Source organism: Camelus dromedarius, chromosome 3, assembly GCF_036321535.1.
Source record: "Camelus dromedarius isolate mCamDro1 chromosome 3, mCamDro1.pat, whole genome shotgun sequence".
NCBI classification, from domain to species: Eukaryota; Metazoa; Chordata; class Mammalia; order Artiodactyla; family Camelidae; genus Camelus; species Camelus dromedarius.
Genome location: NC_087438.1, coordinates 99159683 through 99173703, shown reverse-complemented (window position 1 = coordinate 99173703; position 14021 = coordinate 99159683). Strand labels below are relative to the sequence as shown.

General features: G+C 54.7%; 1 long non-coding RNA gene across 1 annotated transcript; it reads right to left on the bottom strand.

Annotated features, from left to right (window-relative positions):
- Window positions 1-209: 209 nt before the first annotated feature.
- LOC135321076 (uncharacterized) lies at window positions 210-5759 on the bottom strand. Its single transcript, XR_010380500.1, has 3 exons — window positions 5685-5759; window positions 1001-1054; window positions 210-413 (listed from the first exon to the last, which is right to left on the bottom strand). It is a non-coding gene; the product is annotated as an uncharacterized LOC135321076 (long non-coding RNA).
- Window positions 5760-14021: the final 8262 nt, after the last annotated feature.

The following is a 14021-nucleotide window of genomic DNA, read 5'->3' as shown; positions in this document are numbered from 1 at the left end:
CCACAAGGGCGGGGCTTTTTGTCCATTTTGTTCACAGTTATACCCCCTGCGCCTCGAAAAGTGCCTCCACGTCACAGTCACAGGTGTTCAGCCAGCCAGATAAGAAGGGACACCTCCCCACTTTGGGAGGCAAAGAGCAAGGCTCCAAAGAGAACACCATTTTTGTGCTGAGTTGCTCTTCATGTAAGTTTTTATTCCATTGACTCCTAACAGTAGCCTTTGTGATGCCAACCGTTATTGGCCCCACGTTACAGATCGGGCAGCTGAAGCTCAGAGAGGGGGTGAAGTAGTGGGAGAGCTGGGTGTCCTTCAGATCTCAAAGGACAGGCGTTGGTGCCAGGCTGCCCGGGCTGGTGAACCATTGACAGGAACTTGGACAAGCTTCTGTCCTCTCTGTGCCTCAGTGTCCTCATCTACAAAATGGGAACAATCACAGCACCTGCCTCCAAGGGCTGTTGGGAGGGTTTGGTGTAACAGCACACTTGATGTGGGCCGCACGGAAGGCACTCAATAATGTTGGCTGTTATTATTCTTGGGGCTGCACTCTGCCACCTGAGTCAGGCCTCTGGGCCACTCTCCACCCAGGGGTCTCCATCCCATTTCCACCAGGCCCTCGGGTCAGCCCAGGGCTCTGTCTCCAAATGGCAGTGGCCAGGCTTGTCCAGTCCCATTTGTTTAGGCAGAATTTAATTCCTCCCTAAGCTCAGAGTCCTCTGCCCCCTCCTGCCCTCTCTTTTGCTCTCATCAGCGGGAAAATGAGCTCCGGGAGCTTTACCCCGGTCCAGAAATCCAAGGTGAAGAATTTCATTAACAATCAAGAGGACATAATCAACATTCTAATAATTCCAGATCCGTACTCCCCGTTTTGCAGCCCCCTCAAAGTGCCCCCATCCTCCCCACTCCACCCCGTTCCCAGCTCTCCCAGACACATTCACCTTGACAAAGAAATCTCATTTCCTCTCCAACCAAATTTGCGTTGCTGTTAAATTCAGCACCTTACCTTCTTCCCTGAAGATGAGGGATGTGCTTCAGGCTTCCTGGATTTCTCCCGCTTCTGAAAGAGACATGAGTAGGAAAGATGGGGTCTTGATGGACTGGCTTCCCTTTCACCTCCTGGAAGGTTCCAGGGTCGGGTGACACATCATCCCCCTAGGGACTCAGGTTCTTCCTACCCCACTGCCAGAGAAGCAGAACTTCTGGTGTGGGAGAAGAGCAGGTCACGTCTTCTCTAGGACTGCGAAGGGATCGAGAGCTGATCAACATCCTTTGCAAGTTCATTTGCCTCTTCACACACAGTGCAAGTGCGCCAGCTGGAAACCCTTGCCCCAGCACTTGGGAACATATAGCCTGTACCACCCTCTGGCTATTTGACCTTGGGTGAATTCATCTTTCTACGCCTCAGTTTCCTGATCTATAAGGTGGGAATAATAGCAATAATGCCTCTCTCTCAGGGTCATTGGCAGAATGAAATGAGAACGCTCAGCACAGGGCCAGGTAAGGAGAGGCACATGCTAAGTGTAGTACTAGTCACAGTGTCTTTGGCTTTGAGTCCTGCGGCATAATATTCACCATCCTTTCTCTCACCTCATTCATGCCTTCATCCACTTGGAAGACACTGAGTTCTTATCGACACAGTGAAGTGTGGGAGATGACTATGTTCAGCAGGCATTTTGGTACAGTGTGGTCAGAGCTACGACAGATGAAGTTCTGGGGTCTATGGGAACCCAAAGAGGGTGCCTATGTAGTGGTCAGAGGCTCTGGCAGAAGCTGAGTCCAGAGGGATGAGGAGGGATTTGCCTGGAGGTGGTGAGTGAGAGGGAGGTCTGAGCAGGGAAGCAGTCAGTGCAAAGATCCAGAGGTGCGAACTCCTGGAGACTGGCCAGGAGCGTTCCTGAGCTGCCAGTGGTGGCGGTGGGGCGGTCAGGCGCCAGGGCCAGAGTGGTAAACCTGGCCTTGGAAACCACAGAATGGAGTTTGGCTTTTATCCTGAGGGCATGTGGAGCTGTTGAAGGACACCGAGGAGAGTAGTGGACTGACTGTTCTAGAAACATCTGTCTGGCTGCAATGTGGAAGGTAGATGGAGAGGAGCAAGGGGGGACGTGGGGAGATGAGTGAGGAGGTGGGTGGGCCTGGGCTACTGATGGCCGTGGAGATGGACAACAGCAGAGATGTGCCTTCCAGGGGCCATCCTGGCCAGGGTTGGCACTGACGGACGGTCAGGGTATCGGAAATGATGGCTTCAGCACCCACACCCCCTGGGGGCCCTGGAAGAGGCACAGGACCGAGAGGAGACTCTGTGTGTCTGGGCCCTGGGGTGGGGGCTGCACATGGCCCGGGTGCCTGTCTGGGAAGGTGCCTGAGGAAGCCTTGGGCTGCCGGAGGCAGGGCGAGGAGCGGAAGCCCAGAGCCCAGGGTCACCCTGGCCCGGCCCAGCCCCACACTCTGTGCAGCTGGGGCCCCAGGATTCCAGGCTCAGCAGAGGATGTGGCAGGAAGTTTAATTCTCTAATCTCTGAATCCTCTTGAAATCCCTTTTGAGCCTTGAGCGGCCCTGGGGCCCACTTCCCTATGGCGGCTACACGGCGGGGCTGATGGCACCTGGCTTGTGCTGCATGCACTGACACTACACTCTCCATGCGCACACGCGCGCGCGCGCACACACACACACACACACACACACACACACACACACAGAGGGCTCCAATGATGAGCCTAGGGAGGCGGGTGGAGAGGAAGAAAAGATACTCCCAGCTCTAGTCTCCATGGCTCAGGGAGAGATTAACCCCTTAGGGGACAGGGGAGGGACACTGCTGTGCTCCGAGTGACAGGGCACTCTCCCTACTGGAGCTCCAGCTGGGCACCAAGCCTCCAGACCCCTTCCCTTCTAGCTCCTTCCTAGGGCACATGGGTCCCCTCCCCAACCTCTGCCCTACTCCCTAAGGGGATCTGCAGCAAGTCTGGGTGTGTGTGTGTGTGTGTCTGCGTCTGTGGAGAGGGGAACTGGGGAGTGTCGGGAAAAGAGAAGAGGAAGGAAAGTCTTGCCTCCATTTCCAATGGGGACAGGAGCAGGCTGTTCCCAAGTTGGGAGGTAGGACAGATGGTTAGAAGCCTCCTGGAAGGTCTCCCGCCCTCACCCCTCTGGCCCCTGATCCTTCCTCCATATGGCAGCCACATTACTCTCCTGTCCCAAATCTTTCTCTAGCTCCTCAGTGCCCTCAGACTAGGGCATTCACCACAAGGCTGACACGGCCTCCATCCACTCTCCAGCCTCCATGATAACACCCCTCCCCCAAGGCCTCCAGGTCTCTCCCACCGCTCTTCCCTCTGCTGGTCCAGCCCCACACCCTACCCTTCTCACTCATTTTCTAGGTATCAGAAGTCTTGAAGGGAAGTTTTTCAGATCCCTCCTTTAAGCTAGAAAAGGCTCCTCCTTTGGGTACCCCAGGGGACCACCGGCTTCCCCTGTCCCCACCTCAGCCTGTGCCCCCCATCCTCGCTCTGATCACTCGTGTTGTACCTGCCTGGTCCTTTCCCTCTCGTGGCTGTGAGCTCTGTGAGGGCAGGAACTTGCCTTTCTAGAATCCTCAATGCCTGGCACCATGCCTAGTATTCATTCAATATCAGTAGAAGGAAAAACCCCAGGCATTCTCAAGATGGTATTATTTTTCAGGCTGGAGCTGGCTGGAGCTGGCTGGAGCTGGCTGGAGCTTGGATCACCAAGATGAACCTCCTATTTTTGAGGCCCAGAGACTGGAACGGACTGGCCCAAGGTCACAGAGAGGGAGTGGTTGAGCCAGGAGTCCTATCCCCTGGGCCCTTGCCCTCCCACGGGGCATCCTGGGAGGAAATGGAGGCAGCTGGCAGGAAGTGGACAGGGGCACACAGTGGGGAGGGGGCTCAGTCTGAGGATTCCCTCAGCAGCAGCAGCAGCACCCATAGGGTGTACATAGATGTGTGTCTGCTGCGCCTGACTGGCTGGGAACCCCATCCTGCCACCCTACAGTGAGGGGACCCCCTTCCCTGGGGAGGAGCCATTCTGGACTGGGTGCTGGGGTGTTGAGGAGGCCAAGCCTTCAGATTGGATTGGGGTTTACGTCATCTCAAGTCCCTGTGGAAGCTGAGAGCAGGTACCCAGGGGGCAAGGCCAGCACCGGGGAAGCAATCATAGGCTAATAGCCTCCCAGCCTGAGACGCAATTAGGGTGCAGCTCCCCCGGGGGCTGGGAGGCAGCAGGGATGGGCAGTGAGTTGTTTGGACTTGGGGGTAGGAGCCCACCTCTGCGGGTCCTGGCCTGGGGTCAGAGGGGACAGGATGAAGGCACAGGTGGGGTAAGGAGATCTCCAAACAGAAGGAAGGGTAGGGACAGGGGTGGGTAGTGAGGCAGAGGGGGGCCTTGGAGGTGAAGCACAGCCACGGAAGATGAGTGGAGCGGGGTGCTCTCCCAGGACCCTAATGTAGCAGTGAAAAAGCCACGCCAACCGAGAGCCTCAGCCTTTCTGAGTGCCAGTTTCCTTCCTTATAAGGTAGGAATTATAATAAGAGAATCCATCTCAGAGGGCGATCGTGAAAGTTAAGTGGGAAAAGGCATGTAGAGGGCTTGGCCCAAACGTGGTCCTTACTAAGTCTTAGTAGATCATCACGATGATAAGGAAGATTCAGGGAGGTGCTGTCACACACTGGGCAAACACTCACACTTTGGAATCATGCTGACCCAGTTCCTCCACTTAGAAGCTCCACGACTTTAGGCAAAGACTGAGCCCCTGGTCTGCTGTCTGTAAACAGAAGCACTTAACCTCAGCCAGGGCGAGAGGAAGTCCAACAGGGAATGTAACTGCCTGGGAAGCAGGTTCTCCCTAAATGGCAGCTCCCAGGATGGAGTTGGGGTCACTCCCTGGGTCCCAGATCACAGCCCCAAGTCTTCTGCCCATGAGAGCACAAGGCATCTGTCTCTGACCCCTTCCACACCAGTCTGTCCAAGGCAAAGCTCTGCAGAGCTGGCCTCCTGCTGGAGCCTTGAGAGAGGCCAACGGGGACCCGTGACTGTGATTTGGAGGGTGAGTTCTTAGAAACTGCCACTAGATACACCGCAGCTGGGAGGAGCTGAGAGCCTGGGGGACAAGTTCAGTCCTCCCAGTACTATGGGCCCAGGGCCAGCCTCACCTGGGGGGTGGGGGAGGGGTGGGCCGCCATGCTCATTCGCCCTGGCCTTTACTGAGCACATGGTCTCCATCATCTAGTGTAATCCTCATAACAACCCCATGAGGAGGGGTAGTTATCACTCTTATCCCACAAACAGGGAAACTGGGCTCAGGGAGACATAGTGCCGAGCCCAAGGCCACCTAACTAGTGAGTGTCAGCCACTGGAATATAACTCACTCAGGATTGCCCCAAAGCCCGGGCTTTTCAGCCCAGCAGTTCTGAGCTTCAGGGGGAAGCTTGGTTAACAACCTGTGTCACGCACACTCCTGCCAGATCCCCTCTGGAGGTCTGGAGGAATATGCAGGCTGGCAGTGTTAACAAGCCCTGGGATTCAGATGCCAGTGGTCTGGGGACCACTGGGGCAAAGCCCAGGCTGATGTCAGGCTGGGCTGAGGGAGAGGTCAGTGTCCAGCCCACAAGGTCACTGACTGGGCTGCAGGCGGGGGTGCCCCGCCACTGCGTTCCAGCTCCACGGTCCCTCCTTACCTGCCTGCCTGGCCAGGGAAGGAGTCCAGGTGCTTTGAGAGAAAGAGGAAGTACAGCCCCGAACCTGCTGAGGTGGCTGCCTTGGGGTAAATATAACCCTGGGTTTCCTGGGCCCTGGATGACTCAGCATATCTGAGCCCAAGGTTTTCCTCTCCTCTGTCGGTGGAGAAGGGAGAAATCAAATCAGCGGCACCGACTGCCTAGAAGTCATTTCAGTGAAGGGGTCTCTTCCCCCAGCTCCAATAGGCTTTGGAAGAGGAAGCCACACTCCGTCCCCAGGGCCCATCTGAGACGGGGGAGACAGCCTGGTGGCGCAGCAAGAGCGTGAGCCAGCGTGGGCCTGGATTCAAATCCCAGCCCTGCTACTTACCGGCTGTGTGGCCTGAGTCCCAGTTTCCTTGTCTGTAAAATGGGGATAATCGTAGCCACCTCTACAAAGATTAACAAAGAACATTTGCAAGGAAAGCAGGCATTCTGAAGTTGTTTGTTTCCTTTCCTCCTCAGCCCCCAAGCCTCTCCGGCAACTGAAATACACCACAAGCGACAGAGCCTTCCCCAGACTCCTCTTTAAAATGCACAGAGCCGAGAGGAGTGGGCTAGTTATTAAGTCCACCTGAGATGAAGCATGTGCAAACCCTGACTTTCACAGCCGTAGGATGGAAACGATGATGTCCCTGTTGTTGAGTTACTGACACCTGAGAAAAGCCAGGCTGGCACGGCCTTAGAAAGCAGATTCTGGCCCCACTCCCTTATTTTCAAAAGGAGGAAGGCAGAGGTGGGCGGAGGTGCCGGCCCAAGGTCACCCAGAGAGGCTGACTGCTAGAGTCAGCCTCGAATCCAGTTTGCCTGAGGTTCTGCTTGCTTGCTGTCAGGAGAGACAGGTCCTGGGAGAGCCGATGTGGGCGCGGGGAGGTTGGGGAGGAGCCTGACAAGGAGGGCCTGCTGCTCTTGGCCGTTCCCCTGGTACCTGGAACAGTGCTCGGCACATAGCAGGCATTCAATAAGGATTTATGGAGTGAATGAGTGAATGAATGAATGAATGAACGAACAGGGTAGCAGGAAGACAAAGGTGCCCTTCCAGGACACGAGGGTGTCTCTGTGAGACTATGGTCTCGTTGACAAGGGGCCCTCAGGGCCTCCCCGGAGCTGAGTCGGCATGTCCACTTTGCGTCCTCCAGATGGCAGCTCCGGGAAGGGGCAGAGGGGGGCTCCTCAGGGACAGAGACCGGAGCTGCAGCCAGAGGGCTGGAGCTTAGACAGCAGGGGAGTTATTGGAAGGAGGCAGGGAAGCCAGGTGGCTGCTTCTTTCAGAAATCTGTGTGTGTAGATGGGGGAGGCAGTGCTCTGTCTGTGTCTGAGGCAGGCGGGAGGGAGGGCTGTGTGAGGCCGGGGGGTTGGGAGTGGCTGCGGCAACCCTGAGTCACACTTGCTCAGAGCCTGGGCCACTTCACCTGGGGACTCTGTGGGCAAAGGCCACCTCTGCTCCCGAGAGGTAGACCTTGCTCAGCTCTGACTGCTCGGGACCCTGTTGCCATGGATACACAGAAGTTTCCTCTGAGAGCATTAGAAGTCCTGGGCCAGCCCTGCCCTCAGCCTGGTTTAAAGCCTGGAGTTGGGGTGGGGGTGCAGTTGGGGCAGCAAAGAGATTTGGTAGGACCTTGTCGGGCACGTGGCACATCACCCACAGACGTATGCCGCATGGCGGCCGCTGGCTTTAGAGATCCGCAGACCTGGGCCAGAATCCCAGTTATTAGCTGGTGGCCTTGGGCAAGGGATACTACGTGTGGGAGCCTCAGCTCCGTCATCTGTAGAGTGGGGTTGAGGAGCGTCTTCACAGGGCCGTCGGGCTGTTGGCTTGTGCCTGTGCAGGGAAGTGATGTGGTGGGACCGTGAGACGCAGTAAGCGGTAACTATTAGTTCTGTAATTGGCATCAGGATCGGAGCCCTGCAGGAGCCCGCCCTGAAGGCAGCAGCTCTGTGCCCTCAGCCCGCTCTCTGGGACTCCTGGGTGAGGCGCGAGAGAGGCCTGACTTGTTCCCCACAGACGCGGGCGATCAAGAGTCAGGACTTATGTCATCCTTTGAACATGGGCCTGGAGGCTCTGCCGCAGGCGCATCTGAAAAATAAATAATAACAACTTGAATAATTCACAGAATCCGTGTGAATAATTCACCACGGCCTCCCGAGCACCAGCGATTAGTCACCGCAGACTCGGCTCCAGTCCTGTCTGGCTCTGGCTGCCCCACCGCCCTGGCCCAGGGAATGCGGCCGCCCCGGGGTGGGAGGCGCAGGACAGGCTGGACCACTGGGGGCGGGGCTCTTGAGGTTGCAGGAGCCTAGGGGGCAGCTGGGGAGGTAGGGGGCATGGTCTCTCTGGGTTCACAGAGACCGAGGGTCAGAGGCAGCCAAAGGGGACCATCTTCGGTTCCCTAGGCGAAGAGGGTCCTACAGCTGGCCATCTCTGCTTCCCTTCTCTGGGCTGCATTTTGGAGACGTGGAGCGGGGAGAGCCCTTTTGGGCTTAGTACCTAGTAACAAGCCCACTGTCGCCCCATCTCCACAGAGACCCCAGGCTGTGAGGTCTCTCAGCCCTGAAATCAACCCCACAAAGCCCATACAGACCTCTCACGTTTCTCCTGGGAGGTAGGATGAGGTGGGGGTTTAATGCCTCTGCTCAGGACTCAGCCTTCAGTTCAACCGGCCAGTTACTGAGTGACTTGACCCCATAGCTCAGACATTCCAGGTCTCCGTTTCCTGATCTGTAAAATGGGGATTAAAAACACCGACTTCATAACGTAATTACTGTTCTGCGGATGAAATGATGTAATGACCATAAATTGCTTAGTGCAATGCCTGGCACATAGTAAGTGCTAAAACACAGTAGCTGTGATAGGTACTCATTATCCTTCCAAAGATAGCATGTTGGGGACTCGGGGTAGGAAGAGGGCTGCTCAGATGTTGCAGACATTCACATAAAATGTGATCTGCGGGCCCAGGAGAGAGGCATAGACTGCTGGCTAAACCAAGGGATGCCTGTCTGTTAAAGTGTGAGTGGCCTCTGAGAGCCCCCAAGTAGATCCTCCACTCAAAACACCCAGTATCCTGTTCATTTCCTCCTGAGCACTTGCCACAATTTGTGATTATTTTCTTGCTTGTTTACTCACATTTTGATTATGTGTCTTCCCCACTCGACTGTGAGCTCCATGAGGACAGGGACCGCACCTGTCTTGTTGACCAGTATCTCCCCGGGCCCTAGAATACTGCCCAGCACATAGTAGGTGCTCAGGAAATATCTGTTGATTGAATGAATAGATTTCTTAGCTGGGCAAGGTTTTAGAAGGCATGAGATCATGAGGAGCTGCTCGAACAGAACCCCCTCTGTGGGTGGGTCAGAAGGGGTTCTGGGGACAGCAGCTGGGTGTGCAGCTCAGAGAGGGAAGGTGGTTCTGGGGCTGGCCCCTGCTAGACTGACTGCCGGTGATGCTGCAGGGATGGGGCAATGCCTGTCTCCCCCATCTTACCTCCCAGGTAAGCCCTCCCAGTCCAAAAGAGGCTTAATGGTGGCACAGGCTCGCTGCGCCTTCCCCAGTAATGATTTAATCGCTTGTTTAGAATTTCCTGTAGCATTAATGATTATCCCCCAGAACAGGGGGAATAATTGGCTGTGTTCTCATGGTGAGCAAGCTCCCTGGTAGGGGGGAGCTGAACCTGTTCTTCTGTAATCTTCTTCTCTTACCTGCCTGCCACTCACTCACGGGGTGATGGAGATGGATGAGTTCCTGTGTGCAGAGTTGCTGGGAAGCCACCTGGAGCTGCAGGACCTGGCCAGGGCTAGGAGGCTGCAGGGAGGGCGGAGAGACTGAGAAAGAGATGCACAGAAATGCAGCTAGCGATGGAAAAACAGCAAGAGGCAGAGATGGTGAGAGCAAAGAATACTGGGAATCTGTGTTCTTGGGCCGAGTAATCCCCAAACTCGGCTCATAGCTTCCAGTTTTCCCCAGCCACCTCACTCTTGCTGTTTTACAAAACTTCTGTGCATGAATGTGTACCAATTTGTGTGTTCATGTGTGGCAATCTCTAGGGCAGTGGTTCTCAAAAAGTGGTACCCAGACCAGCAGCATCAGCAGCATCTGACTTGTGCTTGAAATGTGCATTCTCGGGTCCCACCTCAGACTTATGGAATCTGAAACCCAGAGGTGGAGCCTAGCATTCTAATAAGCTTTCTAGGTGATTACGGTGCTGAGGGTGAGATGCCCTGCACTAATGCACAGAGTGTGTAGAGATGTGTGAGGTGGCTGCATGTGCTGCTGTGTGGGCCATGTGGACACACATATAAGGTGCCTGCATGAGCATTCAGACCCCTGTCCCCAGCCAGGTGGCTGCTGCAGCAGAGGCCAGAAAGGACCCAAGCAGAAATCCAGGGCTGCTGCTTGTGGAGAGGAGGCTCAGGTCCAGCTACCAACTGCCCCAACACAGTCACCTGCCTTTGGGTGGCCACAGGATCCCCTGCTCAGGGAGTCTGAATGGGGTTAGGGGACCACCATTCCTGCCAGGGCCTCCATAAGGTAGGTCTGTGGAGAGTTGCCGGCCTCGGCCCTCAGCCCCCAACATGGCCCAAAGGGGGACCTTATTCTGACCCCACTAGGACTGGGAATCCTAGGGAATCTGTCTCTGCATGTCCGCCCTGCCCCTCCATGAGCCACCGCTGTTGGGCTTTGAGGAAGTGAGTTTTCAGGGAGTAAGGAATTTAAAGAGTACTGTACAGGGCTGGGGGGAAGTGAATGATCAGCTGAGAGCTGAGAGCCACAGCGCCCACCTGCCGGCAACCCAGCACAATTTGGGGTTGTGGGGGACATTTAGGGATGGGGGAGTGGGAAGTGGGGTGGGGTGAGAGCAGCCCTGGGGACTCTGAGTACGGCTCCGGGATGTGAGGGTTTGCAGGGGGAGGGGGCGAGGGGGAGGGGGGAAGAAATGCGTGAAGCAGAGAGTGGGAAGCCCTGGGAGGGTGGGCGGACTAAGGGAGGAAGGAGAGAAAGGAGGGTGAAGAGCCGAGAAGGGAGACACTGTGGGTGGAGGAGGGAAGGGACAGAGAGGTGGGGAGGTCAGGACAGCAGCATAATGAGTGGTGTTCCCAGAGGGGTCTTTAAGGGGCTGTTTGGATGGAAGTCACTAGAAAGTGATGGTGCCTGAAGCCCAGAGAGGAGGGGGCATGGGGGCTTCTCTTCCCCTAGGCTGACCTGATAAAAGGGGTGTGGGCATGCCATTCACCATGAATCCGAGATAAATAAGAAAGCTACTGGTTGAGTTTTGTACTTAACAAGGCAAATAAATGGAAGGAGTATGAATAATTAGGAAGTAATAACGACCTGGCAAAAATAGCTTTTTCTTAATGAAAAAAAAAAGGAGCAAAGAAAATAAGTACTCAGAAAACCAGAACATATGCAAATGGCCCTTCTTGGGGCAGGTGAGTGAGTCAGCAAGGCAGGATACCCAGCCCCTAACAGCTCAGCCGGGCCTAGGGATGGCAGGGGTGGGGGGGATTGGCCAGGCAGCCAAATCCTGCCAGAGTGGGCTGAGAAGTTGAGATCATGTTCCTCCCCCATGCTTCCCAGCCTGCTGCTCTCTGCTGGAGCACCGGGACCCATTTGGGGGAGACCACGGCCGTACCCAGCAGTGATGCTGACCTCAAATGTCTAAGCGCAAACCCCCAGCAGCTCTCACTTCCTTTAATTACCACTGGGGACCTGTCATCCATTAATTTTGTGCAACCCTTTCTGAACTCCTTTCTATTTTCAGCCTGTGCAGACCCCTTGGGGGCAACAAATTCCAGAAGTTGGACAGCAGCTATGTAAAGCAGGACTTCCCTTTAGAAATCCTAAATTAAGTAACTCCAGCTTCAGAAGGAACCTCCTTGTTCTGGGCTAATGTTTCCTTATCAGTCACTTGAGAGGTTGGGGTCAACACTCCTCCCACCCCCCAGTGTTTCCAACATCCCCCTTGCTCCCACATTCAAATATTCTGAGCTCTGGGGTCAGACTTGGGTCCTTGGGGCTCTACCACTTCCTGGCCGTGTGAACTTTAAGCAAGTCACTTTCCTTTCTGTCCTTAGTGTTTCCAACTGAAAAATGAGAAATAATTATATTGTCCATTTTCAAGATTGGCACACGATGAAATAATGTATGTAAATCATCTAAAACTGTTCCTAGGACATAGTAAGTTGCAGCTCCGTGCCAGGCGCTGCTCTCAGCCCCAGTGGGAGCGTCGTGAGCAAGATCGGGAGACCCCTGCTTCCATCTCAGGAAGATGTGGGGAGATGACCATAAGCCAGGACACGAATCAATACAGGGATCCCAAAGAGTGATGGAGCTCTGAGGACAATGAAAAGGTGATGCGAGGGTGGGGGACAGATGGCTGATCTGGGAAGGCCTTTCTGCTGAAGTGACATTTGAGCTAAGAAGCCAGATAAGTTGGTCTGGGGGAGGAATTTTTGAAATGAGTCTCAAGGTTTATAAGCAGCGCAGGACCACATTTTCTGTATCCTCCGTGGTTTCAGAGAATTTGACCCCTCTACTCTCATCCCACCCAACTTCCTTGTCAGGATTCCCCCCTCTGGGCTGAGTCCCTCTGTTCCAGGGGGGACTCACAGGTCCCAGGCCTGAGAAAGTGGTGGAGCTGGCAAGGGGCTAAGCTCTGCCCCCTCCTTCCTTGGCTCTCTTCCTCCCACGCTGCCCCTCCCTGGTTCTCTCCCCTCGCTGGCTGCCCAGGGTGATGGATGCCTCCTTCCCAGGGCTGAGTCATGTGCTGCCTCTTACAAGCTCTGGGTGATGTCTCTGCCACCGTTCCACTCCCCGCTCCACGCTGGCCCGGTGGGGAGGCAGATTTATAGGGGCTTTCCCTGGGGACACACGTGAATTCCGCTTCACTCTGGCTTCAGGCTGCAGGAGAAGGGGCCACTGCTCAGAGCCACTGTCTTCAATGCAGACCAGGAAACTCAGACAGGGAGCCTTAGTTGTGCCGCCACCCAGCAGAGGCTGAGCAGGAGTTGAGGCCAGGCCAGATCTCCAGACTCTGTGTCCAGCACTATTTTTCCTGGCACCCTTGGCTGCTTGCCCACATTTAGGGCTTTGTCAGGGTCCCAGCTTCTTGAGTTCCAGAGCTGGGTCTGTGCAGCCTCTTCTGAGTAGCCCTCAGCCCAGTGCCCTGCACAGTTAGTCTCACAGTGGCTCTGGGACTGATTGCTAGTGACTGTTTTTAGAGTGCATGTTGAGGAGGTTTTTGATGCTGCATGGGGCTTAGTAGGAAAGAGTGTTACAGTTCAGTGGTTCTCAAATTCCAGCCTGCATCAGAATCACCTGGAGGGCTTATTAAAGCACAGATTGCTGGCTTCCAGCCCCAGAGTTTCCCATTCCAAGGGTCTGGTGTGAGGGCTGATCATTTGCATTTCTAACTAATTCGCAGGTGATGCTGCTGCTGCTGGTCTGAGAACCTCTTTGAGAATCACTGTTGTAATTGACTAGCGCTGTCTGCTTTGGGTATGAGAACGGGAAATTGTGACAAGTATGGCATAAATTTGCCATCCCTCTTCTAGTATGATTTCTGAATCTTTTTGTCATACCTTGCAAATCTTTATTTCTTAGTCAGCCAGAGCAGTCTTTTCAAAATGCACATCTGATCATGTGACTTAAAACCCTCTGAGGACCCCAGATAAAGAAAAAAGACCACAGTGTGACCTCCAAGGTCCTGCAACAGTGTGGCCACCGCTCACTTCTCCAGCTTCACCCCACGTCTATGGCCACCTATGTCTCCCTTCAGTCCCTCTCATTTGCTAGCATCTCTTTGGGCACAGGGCACTTGCACATGTTGTTCCCACTGTCTGGAACACTCCTGCCACCAGTCAAGCTCCTTGCCAAACAAACTCCAATTTATTTCTCAGATCTCAGCTCAGTCATTGTTTCTTCAGGGAAGCTGTTCCTCACCCCCGGGACCTGCTCACATTCCCCCAGCCTGTGTTCTCACAGCCCAGCAAGCCCTTTGTTTGAAGTGGTGAGCACAATTGCAGTTATATGTGGGTGATTGTCTGATTAATGCCTGTCTAGCCCACCAGACCATGAGCTCCAGGAAGGCACGGACCTGTATTCTTCCCATTTATCCTTGATCCCTGGAGTCCAGCACAGGGCTCAGTAAATAGAAAGAGAGCAAGAGAGGACGATGTTCTGAATTTCCGCTGGGCTTCGGTTTAAAGTTTTTCTGGAGGACGAAGAGGCGACATGGTCCACAAGTAACAAACCAATGTTTTTTGAGCACCTATGGTGTTTACAGACATGTAGGCCTCAGCGCA